Below are 15,639 nucleotides of genomic sequence, written 5' to 3'. Positions count from 1 at the left end.
TTTATTTTGTGTGGACTGAACCATCCATGACTGTACCGTAAAATGTGGTGTGGCAGACTGCAGGGACAGGATGGTGTCAGAGGGTCCCAGCCTTTAGGCACAGATCACAGCGGTTGATCAGGGGTCACTAAGGCATGCAGGCCTTGGGTTGGTCGGGTAAGGACAGTTTTAGAGACAAGAAGAAAAACTGAAAAACTGAATAACTGGGAACCAATGGGGGAAAAAAGGAGCATGTAGGCAGACTTTGCTGAGAAACCTATTAAAATAAACTCAGGCCGACCCAAGGCCAAGAAGGAAGATGTTATCAACATCAATGTCTTCCTCCACCCGACAAAGAGGAGGAAACCCTCATCATCACCGTCACACCCCTCCCAGCAAGAAACCCATGACACTGATGACTCCCTGTACCAGCCCCCCACCCCCTGGACTGCAGCTGTGAACCATGGGACTGGGGGAAGCATTTGAAGGGCAAGCATAGCAGCAGAGAGGTTGGCAGGCACTGGGAAGGGTTTCTGTATTCAGTTCTAACTGCATTATTGAGGCTTTTCAGTATTCATTCATGCCATGGGTATTTTGACTGGCACAAGTGCGCTCCAGACATAACACTATCACTCTATGTTATTACAGATTCTGCCAATACACACATCCCAAACTCATGACACTTTCTCAGAAACTTCCTTTTTCTTTTTGATATTAATGAGGTTCAGGGTTTTAATGGTGATTTATTTGATTTAGTCACTTTCTAATAAGCATACTGAAGTAAGACGTAGGCAACAAACTTTGAATCGATACCTTCATTATATAATAGGTTCCTAAATGAAGTCAATTAATATCTATTGTCTCCTACTCCTGTTGTTTGCACTGAAATTTGACTTGCCTTCCATTTATTCCAAAAAAGAGATTTTCCAAAGCGCCTTAACCTTTATCAACGTTTAGCAATGTTTTCATTTTAAGCCAAACTATCTGCCCTTTGAGACCAAAATATATACTCCTTCTGAACAAAACAATTGTTATCTGTATTTTCGATCACATGAGATCTACATTCTAAGTAAAAAACATCTCATATTCATTTATCAGTTTCTGACTGCACTGTGACTATTCAAAGGCATCATGTAAATGTTATTTAGTGCACTGTTATGTATCATTCGTGGACTTATAGACTGCTAAGAGGATTGTAAAGCGTGTACACATCATTGCCAATGGTTAATGACAATCTTAAACTCAAGGTTAATATTTTTGTGTCCCATCAGTTGAGCAACAACATTAATTCCGTTCTCATTGATCCACGAACTGTTAAAACCAACATAAAATATATAATTAATAAATAGGCATCCTCATCATTGTTCTGGTGATTATGAACAGAAAATCATGTCCTACAGGAACTAGAAATGGTGTAGGCTGTGCAATGGAGCAAACTGGATATTCAGACAACAGAGGCACTAGAAATACCTGAAAAGGGCTGGTTCCAGTCCTATGTGTATATATGTTCCCTCAAATCTATGGACAAGAAGCACTTTGCTCCTATTTACAGCACAGCTGAGCGTGCACCCCTTTCATACTAACTATGAAACAACATGGATCTATCAAGGGAGTGTCTGAATGGTCCCTGAATCTGAAGAACAAATTGGCCAAATTTTCCTTTATCCTTTTCATCTCAATATTATTGCCCTTTTATAAGAAGCTAGGCATTTTCTATTCCTCATCAGTGGTCATTCTCGTTTCCTTATCATCTGTATGCCAGCGCATATCCATTTACTTGGAGCTCTTCCTCTATACCTTCAGGTTCCTGACACTGGTTGTTTTCTGGGGGGCAGGTTGGCTATTTTTTTAACTTGCAAGTTGCACTTGTTTGTCCCCAGCATTTTTCATGGAGAGCAGAATATAGCAATGGATATGTTGTCAGAAAGTACCTCAGCATTCTGTGATGCACTGCTTTTACGGAGCAAATCCAAGGTTGCCACGTGACAGACAGCTTTTCATTAGACAGAAGCTCAAAATGTTTGGAAGGTAACCCACACAATATTCTGAAACTGAAAAATTATGACAGCTGACCCTTTGTTCCACCCTCCAGCTAAATAGAAGCACAGGAACAGAATAACCAGTCACTCCAACTCAAACTGCGACTGTCTTCAATGCCCTGAACCTGCAGCAACTTGCCTTCCACAGGCATTTGGATAGAAAAATCAAGATCAGCTTCTCTTATTCTGTGTTATTTACTTGTTGAGCCTGGAAGTGCTGACACCACAGAAAATTAAAATAACAACATATCAATTTCATCATATCTCAGAGGCTGTATTTACATATACTTCATGTGTCAATACTGATTGAGTAGCTCTGCTTTCATGTTATCTAAATGAAGATATGTCTGTATGGAAGAAATATACCTGGAAGAGCCAGGCATAGTATGGATACACATTATGTTAATGTCCATTGCTCTAATTAATGTTAAGACTGTTAAGACATCATTTTGACTATATTACAGAAAAGATAACCAAATACAGAAAAAAAAACAAAGGATATTTTACACCAGTTTAGCTATTTCATGCTGTATGCCTGGTAGCAAGTTGAGACATTTTAATATGTCTTGCAATATTATATTTTACAGTGACAGCACAAATGTGACACAAAGTAACACCTAAAATATTTTCCAAAAATGGTCCCAGTATAATTTCATTATCATATAATCATACAAGTTAAGGAATACATTTTTTAAAAGTAGCTCATTACAAAGCACTTTATTGGATTCTGGTGTTGTCAAGGATACCAGTATTTATGGTAAATGACTTCCATAAGCAAGCCCTGATTTTGCTGTAACAGGAAGTAATCACAGCGACTGAGCTATATTTATATAATTTGCTCCTACAATAAACAGAATGTCAGTTTAAGTCCCACAAGCTTTTGTAATCATACCATCTACACAAGAATAGAGAGAATTTTGAGATCTACCTTGCTTTCACAGTGCTCTGAATTCTATCTAGTAGCTGAAGGACAATGCTACATTATGAATAAAAATTGATGTCTGAGTCTGTGTACAGCATATCAACTGCTGACAAACATTAAGGCTTTCATTCATCATTAACAAGTTGGCACGGATGACCAATATTCTGCTTTCTGCATCCTCACAACTTATTTGCTAGAAGTGTGACTGCCCAAGAGAAGTTTCCTTACTCATCAACCAAATATACCAATGCCAAACAAGAACTCTCAGCAAAAGTTATTCTGAGCTATTCAATATTGGGAATTCCCAAATGTTCATATTTGGGGAATTGACAGTAATTCTGATTTTAGCTATGTCAATTCACACTAGATCCAGTGCAGCTTGACTAATACAGAAAATAATAGAGAGAGAGAACTAATAGAGAATAGAGAACTAATAAAGAAAAAGAAAAAGAAAAAGAAAAAGAAAAAGAAAAAGAAAAAGAAAAAGAAAAAGAAAAAGGAAAAGGAAAAGGAAAAGGAAAAAGAAAGGAAAAGGAAAAGGAAAAGGAAAAGGAAAAGGAAAAGGAAAAGGAAAAGGAAAAGGAAAAGGAAAAGGAAAAGGAAAAGGAAAAGGAAAAGAAAAGGAAAAGGAAAAGACAAGGAAAAGGAAAAGGAAAAGGAAAAAAGGAAAAGGAAAAGAAAAAGGAAAAGAAAAAGAAAAAGAAAAAGGAAAAGGAAAAGGAAAAGGAAAAGAAAAAGAAAAAGGAAAAGAAAAAGCAAAGGAAAAGAAAAAAGAAAAAGAAAAGAAAAGAAAAAGAAAAAGAAAAGAAAAAGAAAAGAAAAAGAAAAGAAGGGAAAAAAGAAAAAGAAAAAGAAAAAGAAAAAGAAAAAGAAAAAGAAAAAGAAAAAGAAAAAGGAAAAGGAAAAGAAAAAGAAAAAAAAAGAAAAAGAAAAAGAAAAAGAAAAAAAAAGAAAAAGAAAAAGAAAAAGAAAAAGAAAAAGAAAAAGAAAAAGAAAAAGAAAAAGAAAAAGAAAAAGAAAAAGAAAAAGAAAAAGAAAAAGAAAAAGAAAAAGAAAAAGAAAAAGAAAAAGAAAAAGAAAAGAAAAAGAAAAAGGAAAAGGAGAAAAAAAGGAAAAGGACCGTGGTTATGATCCATAATGATACTTTTCAGAAGTCTACTGAAAGCTTCTGACAGTGAAGCACTGTCACAGCTGGCATCACAGAAGTGGTAGCAATATTTTTGCAACATGAACCTAATCTATTGTGGTAACTCTGTTCTCCACTGTTCAGAGTGCATTCAGACTCCTTGGTTTGTTTGTAAATCATCCAGTTTTCCTTCTCTCTTTCAGTTTCAGTATCAGTTTCCCTTGAACAAAAGCAGAATAAGCTTCTTCTTGACCGAGCTAACTTGAGTGGGGAAGGGATCTGCTCTAAAAATTGCATAATGCTAGAAGACTTCCATCACTCTCTTTAATTGTACCACAGTCTGAGAATGTAATTCTCCTGAAATGTTTGGACAATGTGCTTACAAACTAATGACCTTTCTTCATCAGTGCTTAAATCTGAACATAATTTATGTTAGCCTTATACAAACAATTTAAAGAGAGAGGCAGTTTAAACTATATGTCTTCTGTACTCTCCACTTAATTATTTTCTTACCAAAATGCCAGGGATTTTGTCCTTTTTTAAAATAAAAACAAACACACACACAAAATATCACCTGTTCTCTCTCTACACAAACATGTAGAAATCTTCCCTGTTTGAGAAGTAAATAATTTTTACATCGGCTCTTCATAGATTTTTGAGAAGTGAAATGAAAATATAGATACGTAGTAATCTGGAGGACCTGACCCCACAAATGCTCATCTACCCAACCTAGTGCATAATTTCATATCCCAACGAGCGACTACGGCAGAGCTTCCCAAGGGACGTTCGACATCTTAGTGCCGTTCATGTTTTTAAATCCTGAAAGGGAACCACCTTTATGAAATTACAACAAATATAAATCCTTTCATGACAGCTTATTATGTATGAGTAGAAAAAGAAGCAATATCATTTTAGTTTCTGTATAAATCATAGCAATTAAGGTCAGCACTGAAGACCAGCCTCATGAACTTTGACATTACTGAATCAAAACTCGAGTACTGTTGTTGTATCATGAAAAACAGAAATCTCTATGCATGGCATTTACCCATCTGTTTAAATAAGGCCTTAAAAGTCAAACTTGTCACCAATACATATTATAAATGTAAGTGAAAAATGATAGAACAATATAATTGCTGGGGCAGAAGAAGGATCCATGTTTGCCTAAACATTTTACACCAAGAAAAGTTCTCAGCTTGGGCTCACCACTTAAAAATGTCATTTCAGCTTTTGTTGTGTTGGTCACAAAACCCCATGCTGCTATTTTGAAATGGATATTCTTGTTCCGAGCAGGGAGCTGACGCTCATATTATTCAAAAGTAATTATAAACCCAGTATTTAAAATGTACATTTTACAAAACAACATGTCCTTTATAAATTTTTTATTTTTAGCTGAGCTAAACAGAAATATTGTGATAAAAAGGACAAAAAATAGCTCCATAGTTTGCACATAATCCATTAATTATGTTGTATAGTCATTAATAATTTGATTACAGGAACACTATAATTTTCCTTGGCACAATTAAAATGGCACAGCACAAATTCTATAAGACACTTTGGAATCAGGATATGGAAGTCCTCCAGCAACCACTGAGCTAGGTTTTTATTTCAATGATGCTGTAGTGATTTGTACCAGCTGAGTTTCTAGCTCATTGTCTTTTGTAATCTAGTTGTGTCTGCAATTTCCATTTTAATTAATTCAGTCTTAAAGAGTTTCCTCGATATGCCTTTCTGCAAAATTCAGCTGCTAATCAGCATTAATGCAATGTTATCGCTTTCACCACTTGATTTCTGGGAACCTTGTGTAGTTCTAATAATGCTCTTTAAATATTCATCCCAGAACTTTTAACAACCTTCTTTCTTTAAAGGAAGAACCCAACAACACTGCACAAGTACTAATCACTGTTTTGAAAATCTATTAATGAACACAGATATGCATTGTATGAGTTTGATGATGATCCTTATCCTATCCTTTGTGATATAGAGCAATTCCAATACTTTGCATGCTTCTTAGATCTTTTGAAATGCAAATAATTATATGAATATTATTCCCTTTCATTGCAGCCATATGGTAAAAAACTAGTAGTAAATAACTATAAGTTTCTTACTCTGATGAAATTATCAAACAGAAACACCATATTGAAATTCTGTATTACTAAATTGCATCAGAAGCAAGACATCAGAGAATGTTTAAAATATGTAGCCATTACTACAAGACCAGGGGCATCTATGTGGACACTGCTCTGTATTTTGTACTTAAGGTCAAGTCTCCAAGACATATTCATTTAGCAGACTTACAATTCAGAGACATGCTTCAGATTTGTGTGTTGTTTAGCAGTTTTGTAAAACTCAGCCTGATAACCTGCAGATCATGGTTCCAGCTCCTCGGGGCATTTCGGTATGTGCACAATGCACAGCATGTGAATAAATCCACTGAAACAAACACAAGTGTTGACACAGTTTAATTTACAAACCTCCTGGTACTACTCAGATGTAGTACCAGGCTAAACTGGGCCTTTGAAATCACTTTTCATGTCTGTTTTTGCCATTCCCTTTCTGTTACAGAGAAAAGACCACATAAAATATGTCTTTCAGACTGATTCCTGTGACAGATATATGAAGCTTTTTAATCAGCAAAGTTTCTTCTCTCTCTAGCACTTCCTTGGGTGCTTATGAAGCAAGGACAGTAGCTTTTGTCTGGCCCATTTACTAAAGATGTGTTTTTTCTGTTGCATTGTGCAATGTTGTCTCATTGCAGGGACTGTTCATGGCATTGTACCCCATACACCGGAACTTACTTTAGAAATAAAAGAAATAATTATTTACTTCTGGAAATAGAAAAAAAAATGAAACTCTAAGAAAAAACTGTTCACTTGGGCCATTACATATAACTGATTGTGACAGGTAGAAGTTGATGGATGAGTTGTCAGACATGAGCTTGGTAATGGCGTGTATCCTTTCTAGCCAATAAAATATAATTTATAAAGCTGAAGGACATTTTAATTATTTTGGTCTAGTGACAGTTGGCATTCTTTTTTATTTTTATTTACACAATGCTCAGGAAACTATCTCTGAGCTTGACAAGTGGGGAAGTTACTAATGAGAATGAGACTTTTTGTCTCAGTTTCTGTGAAGATCCTACTGCAACTCTTCCCAGAGTTGGAAACACCAGCTGTCCTCAGCCTCGCCCAAGCCAAACTTTGATTTAGTGAAGGACAGCTTTACAGGTTTTTCTAAGATTCCTCCATTCCCACTGATATTCCCTCAGACAATTTGCTGTTTCAGAGATGAAAGCAAAGCATTTTAAAGAATAGGGATGATGCTGGGAGTGGTGATGGAGGAAGTGTGTGTATCCTGTCCATACATTACCATCTGGCAATCAAATATGTCTCCTGGCAAATGCTAAAATCTTACAGAGGCTGTTGAGACGTTTCAGGAATAGAGGTGCAAAGCATAGTCAGTTCACTCATGTTTGGATCTCATGCTCAGATGATGGTCCTCAAAAGGTGGAAATAACTATGAAAACATGAGATTTAGCAGCATAATAACCTTGCAGACATCTATGCATCCAGTCAGTAGAAGGCTAGTCAATAAAGCTTGCGAAGTCTAGGCACACAGTGAGAATAAACCAGATTAATTTCTTTCAGTGGATTGTCTCCACTGACTGTGCAGAAAGCTTAGATGGTCCAGCTCATCTCAAGATGTATATTCATTACACATGAAGCTGACTGTGACAAATAACTCCAGGAGAGATTTACATGGAAAAGCCTTCATCCACATGGAAGTCCAAGTGGCAAACAGAGTAGGTAATTTTGACAGGAGGACAAAATCACACTTTATCCAATTGGATATTCTGCCATGAATACCTATGCTGTATTTCACAGAAAAACCCAACAGTTCTCTCATACCTGCAGTCACTCAAAGTAGCATTGCATCAAAGGGGAATGTTCTCTCTCTCTACTGACTATGGGTTTATGATTTTATTGAAAGGATTTTATTACTTATATGACTTTGAAGACTTCATACCCAAACCCTGCTAAAGCAGTGTCTCACACTGGGATGCAGTTCTATGGTCTGTGATGTCAGGATGCTTACTAGTGATGGAAGAAGATCCCACACTCATAAGGCTCAGCAGACTTTTGATTAAGAGAAGTATTCATAAAAATGCTGCCACATCAGCTGCTGTTCAGGCTGATTTCCTGGTACATTCCCTGATCTTTGCTTAATTCACCCTTTTGAATTCCACATAAAAAATGTTTTCTTGTGCTTCTTTTGATCTAGAGGTAAATTATTCTCTTTTACACTGATGCAAATCCAGAGTGATGGCACCAGCTTCACTTAATTTCTTATGTTTAAGGCAACAGTTCTGTAAAATGGTAGTAGGCGTTTGTATTTATAAAAATGGTTAACAAAATCTTTCCTTTGTTTGTGTGTATGTGTTATCACTTTACCTTTAAAAAGTGATGGAGAAGTGTACTGATCCTAGGACTAAAGTGACATGTGCACAGGAGATGAGCTAGAAAAACTGAAAAATTACATGTAAGAGTAGATTTCTCTAAGCACAGAATATTAAATATTAAAGAAAATAATTAATGTCAGAACATTTACCATTTTCATTCCACTACAGACAAGAGAAAGAAACATAAATTAGATTAAATGATCTATATATCAAACAGCCCAGAACAAGGGAGGATGTGTGCATGTATGCAGTGGCCTGAAGCTGAGGCTGGGGGAAGGAAATATCTTAAAATGCACAAGAAAGAAGGGGACACTGACAAAGAATTAAACGTTGGATCCTCATCTGGCACAGATACCAAGACTCATAAAAGACAAGGGAGGTTTGGTCCTAAAATCTGTCTCTAATGAGAAAATACAGCAGAGATGCAGGATGAGCAGAAAGATTTTATTAACTCTCTGCAAGGCCTTTGGAAGCCACCTACAAAAGAAGCCTAAGAGGTTAGCTCATGTTGTTCACTGCATTATACAGCTATTCATAGGTATTTGCTTGCCGATTTAAGTGACTGCCTTTAGGAACTATGCCTTCAATCATTAGGACCTCAGAAAATTCAAGACATCTACCATGTTTCGTCTCTACCTGCCTTGCCCACAAGACCAAGGAGAGCAGCCTTCACAAAGTCAAAGAGATACAGGAAAGAGATCCACTTGAAACAATTACAGACTCCAAGTAGCATTCTGCAAATGCTCTTTGGATCCTGTCTGGGACCAGCAGACAACACAATACTGTGATGTAAGGGATTCCTTGGGGATATTTTGGATCAGTTTTCCTCAAGCAGAGAAGACTTTACTGTCTTTTCCTCCCCAGATGCTTTACTTTGAAAGAGCTGGGGTTATTCAAACAGCTTAGGGATCCTAGAAGGAGGAATACAGTCAACAAAATAGCTTGCAAAGATGTAAGGAGCAGCTAACAGGAAGAGAAGAATCTCTTTGCCACTTCTGTGATGAACAGGGCAGGATATAACCTTCAGCGGATGAGTTTTAGGTTGAACATTAGGAAATATTTACTAATAGTCATAATAATAAAGTGCTCAGAGAGTTTTTCATGGGAGTGTGTGGAGTCTCCATTGGCCCAAGGCATGACTTGTCCAAAGTGACATGGTGATAGCTGATTGTTTACTGTTAGTCAACAACAGTTCACTTTTCTAGTTCCTCCTCTACTCTCTTTCCTAATCCCACTAATTCTAATGTCTAAATCCACTAAATATTCACATCTTCACCAGTCTGAAGTTCAGGGCACTGCTGTCACCCCCTAAAATGAATATGCATTGGACAGACAAAACTGTCAGTGGTATTAGGTGTCTCTCACTTAAGATGAGATGTCTAACACTGCAGGCACTTCATTCTGTAGAATAGAATAGAATAGAATAGAATCGAATCGAATCGAATCGAATCGAATCGAATAGAATAGACTATTTCAGTTGGAATGGACCTACAATGATCATCCAGTCCAACTGCCTGACCACTTCAGGGCTGAACAAAAGTTCAAGCATGTTATTAAGGGCATTGTCCAAATGCCTCTTAAACACTGACAGGCATGGGGCATCGACCACCTCTCTAGGAAGCCTGTTCCAGTGTTTGACCACCCTCTCGGTAAAGAAATGCTTCCTAATGTCCAGTCTAAACCTCCCCTGGCGCAGCTTTGAACCATTCCCACGCATCCTGTCACAGGATCCCAGGAAGAAGAGATCAGCACCTCCCTCTCCACTTCCCCTCCCCAGGAACCTGTAGAGAGCAAGGAGGTCACCCCTCAGCCTCCTTTTCTCCAAACTGGACAAGTCCAAAGTCCTTAGCTGTTCCTCATAGGACATGCCTTCCAGCCCTTTCACCAGGTTTGTTGCCCTCCTCTGGACACATTCAAGGACCTTCACGTCCTTCTCAAATGGTGGGGCCCAGAACTGCACACAGCACTCAAGGTGAGGCTGCACCAACGCTGAATACAGCGGGATCATCCCCTCTCTTGACCGGCCGGTTATGCTGTGTTTGATGCACCCCAGGGTGCGGTTTGCCCTCTTGGCTGCCAGGGCACACTGCAGACTCATACTGAGCCTGCTGGCAACCAGCACCCCAGATCCCTCTCTGCAGGGCTGCTCTCCAGCCACTCCTCTCCCAGTTCATACTTGTGCCCAATTTATACTGTTACTCAGTTCCAGGTGCAGAATCTGGCATTTGGTCTTGTTAAATTTCACGCTGCTGATGACTGACCAATGCTCCAATCTATCTAGATCCCTCTGCAAGGCATCTTGTCCCTCAAGAGAGTCAACAGCACCTCCCAGTTTGATATCATCAGCAAACTTGCTAATGGTGCATTCAACTCCTGCATCCAGATCGTTGATAACTATATTGAACAGAACTGGCCTTAGAATTGAACCCTGAGGAACACCGCCGGTGACCGGTTGCCAGCCAGATGTAGCCCTGTTCACTACAACCCTTTGAGCTCTGCCCTTCAGCCAGTTCTTCACCCAGCACACCAGGAACCCGCCCATCCCCACAGCTGGACAATTTGTCCAGAAGGATGCTGTGAGGGACAGTATCAAAAGCCTTACTAAAGTCCAGAAAAACTACATCCACTGCCTTCCCTTCATCCACTAGGTGGGTGACTTTATCATAGAAGGATATCAAATTAGTTAAATAGGACTTTACCTTTGTGAACCCATTTTGACTGTGCCTGATGATTGCATTATTCTTTAAATGCCTTTCAATAGCACACAGTATAATCTTCTCCATAATTTTTCTGTTAGCTCCTTGAATCAGAGGACAGAGAGGTTCTTCCAGGGACCAGTTCCTCCTGTTCTCTGTTAGTATGAGAAGCTTTTGGAGACGCATAATTCTCTCTGATGACAACAAAGGCATTTTAAATTACTATCTTAGATGGAATATCTAACTTTTACCTTTCTCTATATGAGCTAGATGAAGATTGTAATTAGCACGTAATGCAGGATGAATCCTTGGTTTTACCAAAATGGGGGGTGCAGCCCTTAGAGAGAGGTCTTTGACGTGACTGGCAGTTACCATGTAGCTCCGTCACAGTATGACTTGGACTTCACGGACTTTGAGGAAGAAACACTTGAGGCAAGTTTTAGCTCCAAGCCCTTTTCTACCTGGGTTTATGTTAACAAGATAGTAACTTGCCTTCCACCGCTTTACTGACTAAAGGCAAGGTTTAATCATGAAATCAACATTTTAAATACACTAGTTCTTAAACTCGCACTCTGAATTAAAGGGAACAGTGGAAACAAAGCCTCCAGATGACCACAAGGCCTCCTGAGTTATTTTATATATAATATATATATATAATTATATTATATTATTTTATATATTTATTATTTTATATTTTTATATATATATATATTTAATATTTTTATATAAAATATATAAAAAACATTTATAAAATAACTGAACTTAATTAGTTTTATATATAACTAAAATAGTTACATAAAATTATATACAAATCTAAAGGAGTTATAAATCCTTTTGCATTAGTGTGTAGTGAGGCCACTTGCCAAATTAAAAGCACAAAATTCTCAGTGACATTCTACAGGACAGGAGAGGTGTTCGTAATCTCTGGTTTTGTGTAACCATACATTGATGTCACCATAGGAAAGTTTGTTTTTAAGAATCTTTGTCTGGTGCAGAATGATTTAATTTATCAGCCTTTTATTCATCTTTTTATGTTCATAAAGTAAGTGTCTTAAATGCACCAACAGCCTCTGCAGTCTCTTGTCTGTTTGTGCTCAAGCTCAGCTCTGACATGGTGCAACCATGAAACCTGGGATCAGACTTCTGTGAAAACAGTTGAGGTTTGAGAGACAGCCAAGAGAAGTTTCACTGGGGTCACTTTCGTTTCCTTTGCTCAGGGGCTGTGTTTAGTCTTCAGAGCTTGATTTTGGTTTCAACTTGTTGCAGGTACGCCTGTGCCAAGGCACCTACCTTGCCGATCCTGTCACTGAGGTGACGATTTGACCTGCTGGTTCACCTCTGGATGTGACTTGTCACTATGGATTTGCCTGGTGATCACTGAACTCTTGGCTGAACCTTGTTGCTCTCAGGAGACTTGGTCTGCTCTCCTTGTTTGGGTGCTGTGGAACTGCATCCTGGTTGGTGAGGGCACAGCTGCTCTGCCTGCCTTACACTCACCCTAGGCTCCCAGTAGATGTGGATGTTTCATGGATATTTCATAATTTTACATGACAGGAGAGTATGATTTACTCTGTAAGACTCAGACATGAGACACTGGAGCCCTTTCTGAAAGTGGTACTGGTCAGGACCATTTTTACTTACCACCTGTGTCACCATCAAAGGTTGTTGTATCTATTCTGCAGTCCAAACACTTGCTAACCCACACAGATGAGCTTGCTGTACATCACCTAGCATGGGCATTGTCCTGTCTCAGTGGGACAGACCTCAGACAGAGCAAGATTGTCTATAATTCTTAAACAACTTGCCATTGCTCTCTGGATTGCACTGTAGATATAACCTCCATTCATCTCTAGGAAAGCTGAATGATAAATGGATCTTCCAAGGCAAAGTCCCATCTGCAGTAGCTGACTTCTCGCTCAAGCAGAAAAATATATATGAACACTCAGGAGCTGAAAACTGAAGTGAAAAGCATTTAGACTTGAAAGAAAGCTCAGACTCTATGCAAGAAAGCTATTAAGTATTAAAACATATTATCCACACAAATGTGATTTTTTTCTTCACTTGGAAATGCTGTGCTGTGTACTGCCCATTATCCAACTGGTTGTACTAGATGGTGCAAATGATTTTAGTTTTGCAATGCAGGAGTTTTTTAATTTGAGGAAGGATATTTCAGCCCTGTGTGGTTCTACGACCCCTATCATCAAGCACCAGTTCTGCCTGTGTATGCTGTAAATTGTCACAAGCAGAGACTGTGCACATGCTATGTTGCTTTACAGCCAGTTGGCTCCTAAATGTGGCTCCCCTGTGCTACAACTGCTAGAAAATAAAAATCATTGAGACTTATTTTTAACTGTTTGTATTCCCACAGTAACGTGGGGAAAAATAAAATAAAGGTACAGGTATAAGAAGGCAGAACACTGTTAAGAGAAATGGCAAAAGGGAAACAGCACTGAAAACTGAAGGGAAGATTGCTCAGCTCCTCTATTCCTTTTAACCCTCCTGTCTCTGCATTGTCTCTTTCAGCTACATCCCCCTCTACTCTGCCCCAAAGTTATCCAATATTCCCGTGCATTAATGGCTTTATGGATTTTGACTATAAAAATATTTATATACTACATAATTTTTGCCTTTGCAGGAGGAAGAACTTTCAAGTGAGTGTGGAAAACTACTAGATCAGCCAGAGAAGCTCAAAATTCTGGACTGCGTTGTTCCCTAGCACAGCTTAGCTCTTGATAATGACTGTGACAGCATCCTCTTCCTGCACAGAGCATTAGGACACTCGCCCTGATGGCCACCTCCATCGGCTGAGTGAGGACGGGTCCACACAGAAGAAGGACAGTTGAATCACCACAGTGACACTGAGAGAAGTCCTGGTAGATGGTTCCCCTTCCTGACACTTTCACCTCTTTGGCATGTCTGCCAGGAAGGGACTATGTAAATATACGCTATTGCCTCATCCTGCAGGTCTTTTTGAAGTTAAAAGGAGTTTTATTATTGGTTTAAATGGGTAAAGATTTTAGCCAGTGCTTGAGAGCTCTGACAGTCCCACCACTCTTCTGTACGTAAGTCCTGCTAAGTCTCTTTTCAGACTTGCAGACAGCTCAATGCCTCCATGTACAACGCTTCCTTTCAAAGGGAGGCAATTTTTATATCGCCAGGGTGCAGAAGGGAGAGGAAAACACCTTTGTATTTATCCTGAAACTACTATTGCTGACTGCTTCCCAGGATCAAATACAGCAAGTGAATAATCAATGCCCTGGATTGTGTTGAACTTTTACTGCATTCACACTGCTTTTTCAAAAATGATCAGTGCAGCAGATTCAGATTATTCTACTCATATGAGTATGCAGAGGATATGACATTGGGAAATGCAAATGAGGTATTACTCATTATAATTAATAATATTTTGCTGACTGGCTGTGATGGCTTTGCAAACCCGCCACCCCCACACACGTATTCCCTCCCTAGCCAGTTTTCTCTTATCCTATTGGCCTTTTAAACAGTAAGCTGTTTAAAATGGAGACTTCACATAATTTTGTATGCCTCCATTGTTTCTTGTGCCATAGATATGGTTCTGGTGACCCATCCATGCTACAAGGTACATACAATAATAAACTGAGGTTGTATTTGCATAATATGGATAATTTCTGAATTGCTGTAACACTGTCATTATCAAGAGCCAAGCTGTGCCGGGGAATGACACAGTCCAGAATTTTGAGCTTCTCTGGCTGATCTAGTAGTTTTCCACACTCACTTGAAAATTATTCCTCCTGCAGAGGCAAAAATTATGTAGTATATAAATATTTTTATAGTCAAAATCCATAAAGCCATTAATCCACGGGAATGTTTTAACTCCTAGATAATCTTTGGCCACAGTTAATACATTAAAAACTGCTGATGCAGATTGAATCTGGGAAGACACCCTATGACCCCAGAAGATTTTTTATACTTACAGTGAACGTTTCGGCCCTGGATCCAAACTCGTCTGTTATCTAGAGGAAGTGAGGTGAAGATTGGATTTGAAATCAACCTTCATGTCTTGGGATTTTTTGTATTTATAGGTAGAACTCCTCTCCAGAAATCTACATCAAAATGGCTCCCAAGAGTCTCCGCTGAAGTTTCTGTATTATGAGCAAGACATTTGCTCTTGCAAATGCCAATGATTAGTTCCTAAAAATCTTTTACTAGACACTATGCTTGTGAGATGATATAGGAAAGAAATAATTTTTAATGACAATAAAACAATAACGTAAGCAAGTTTAAGGTTTCAGCAAAGATACCCATTGCTTTGATGTCTTGCAGGTGATTATAATTCTGCTGATGCCAGCCAGTTATCTCTGTAACTAAGACTGGTACACATTAGCAGAAGCAGGAGCACTCTCAAAACACTGCTGTGGTGTGTGATGGGTTGCAACGAGTTC

Source organism: Ciconia boyciana, chromosome 4, assembly GCF_034638445.1.
Source record: "Ciconia boyciana chromosome 4, ASM3463844v1, whole genome shotgun sequence".
Lineage (NCBI taxonomy): Eukaryota > Metazoa > Chordata > Aves > Ciconiiformes > Ciconiidae > Ciconia > Ciconia boyciana.
Note: the sequence above shows the minus strand (reverse complement) of the source record.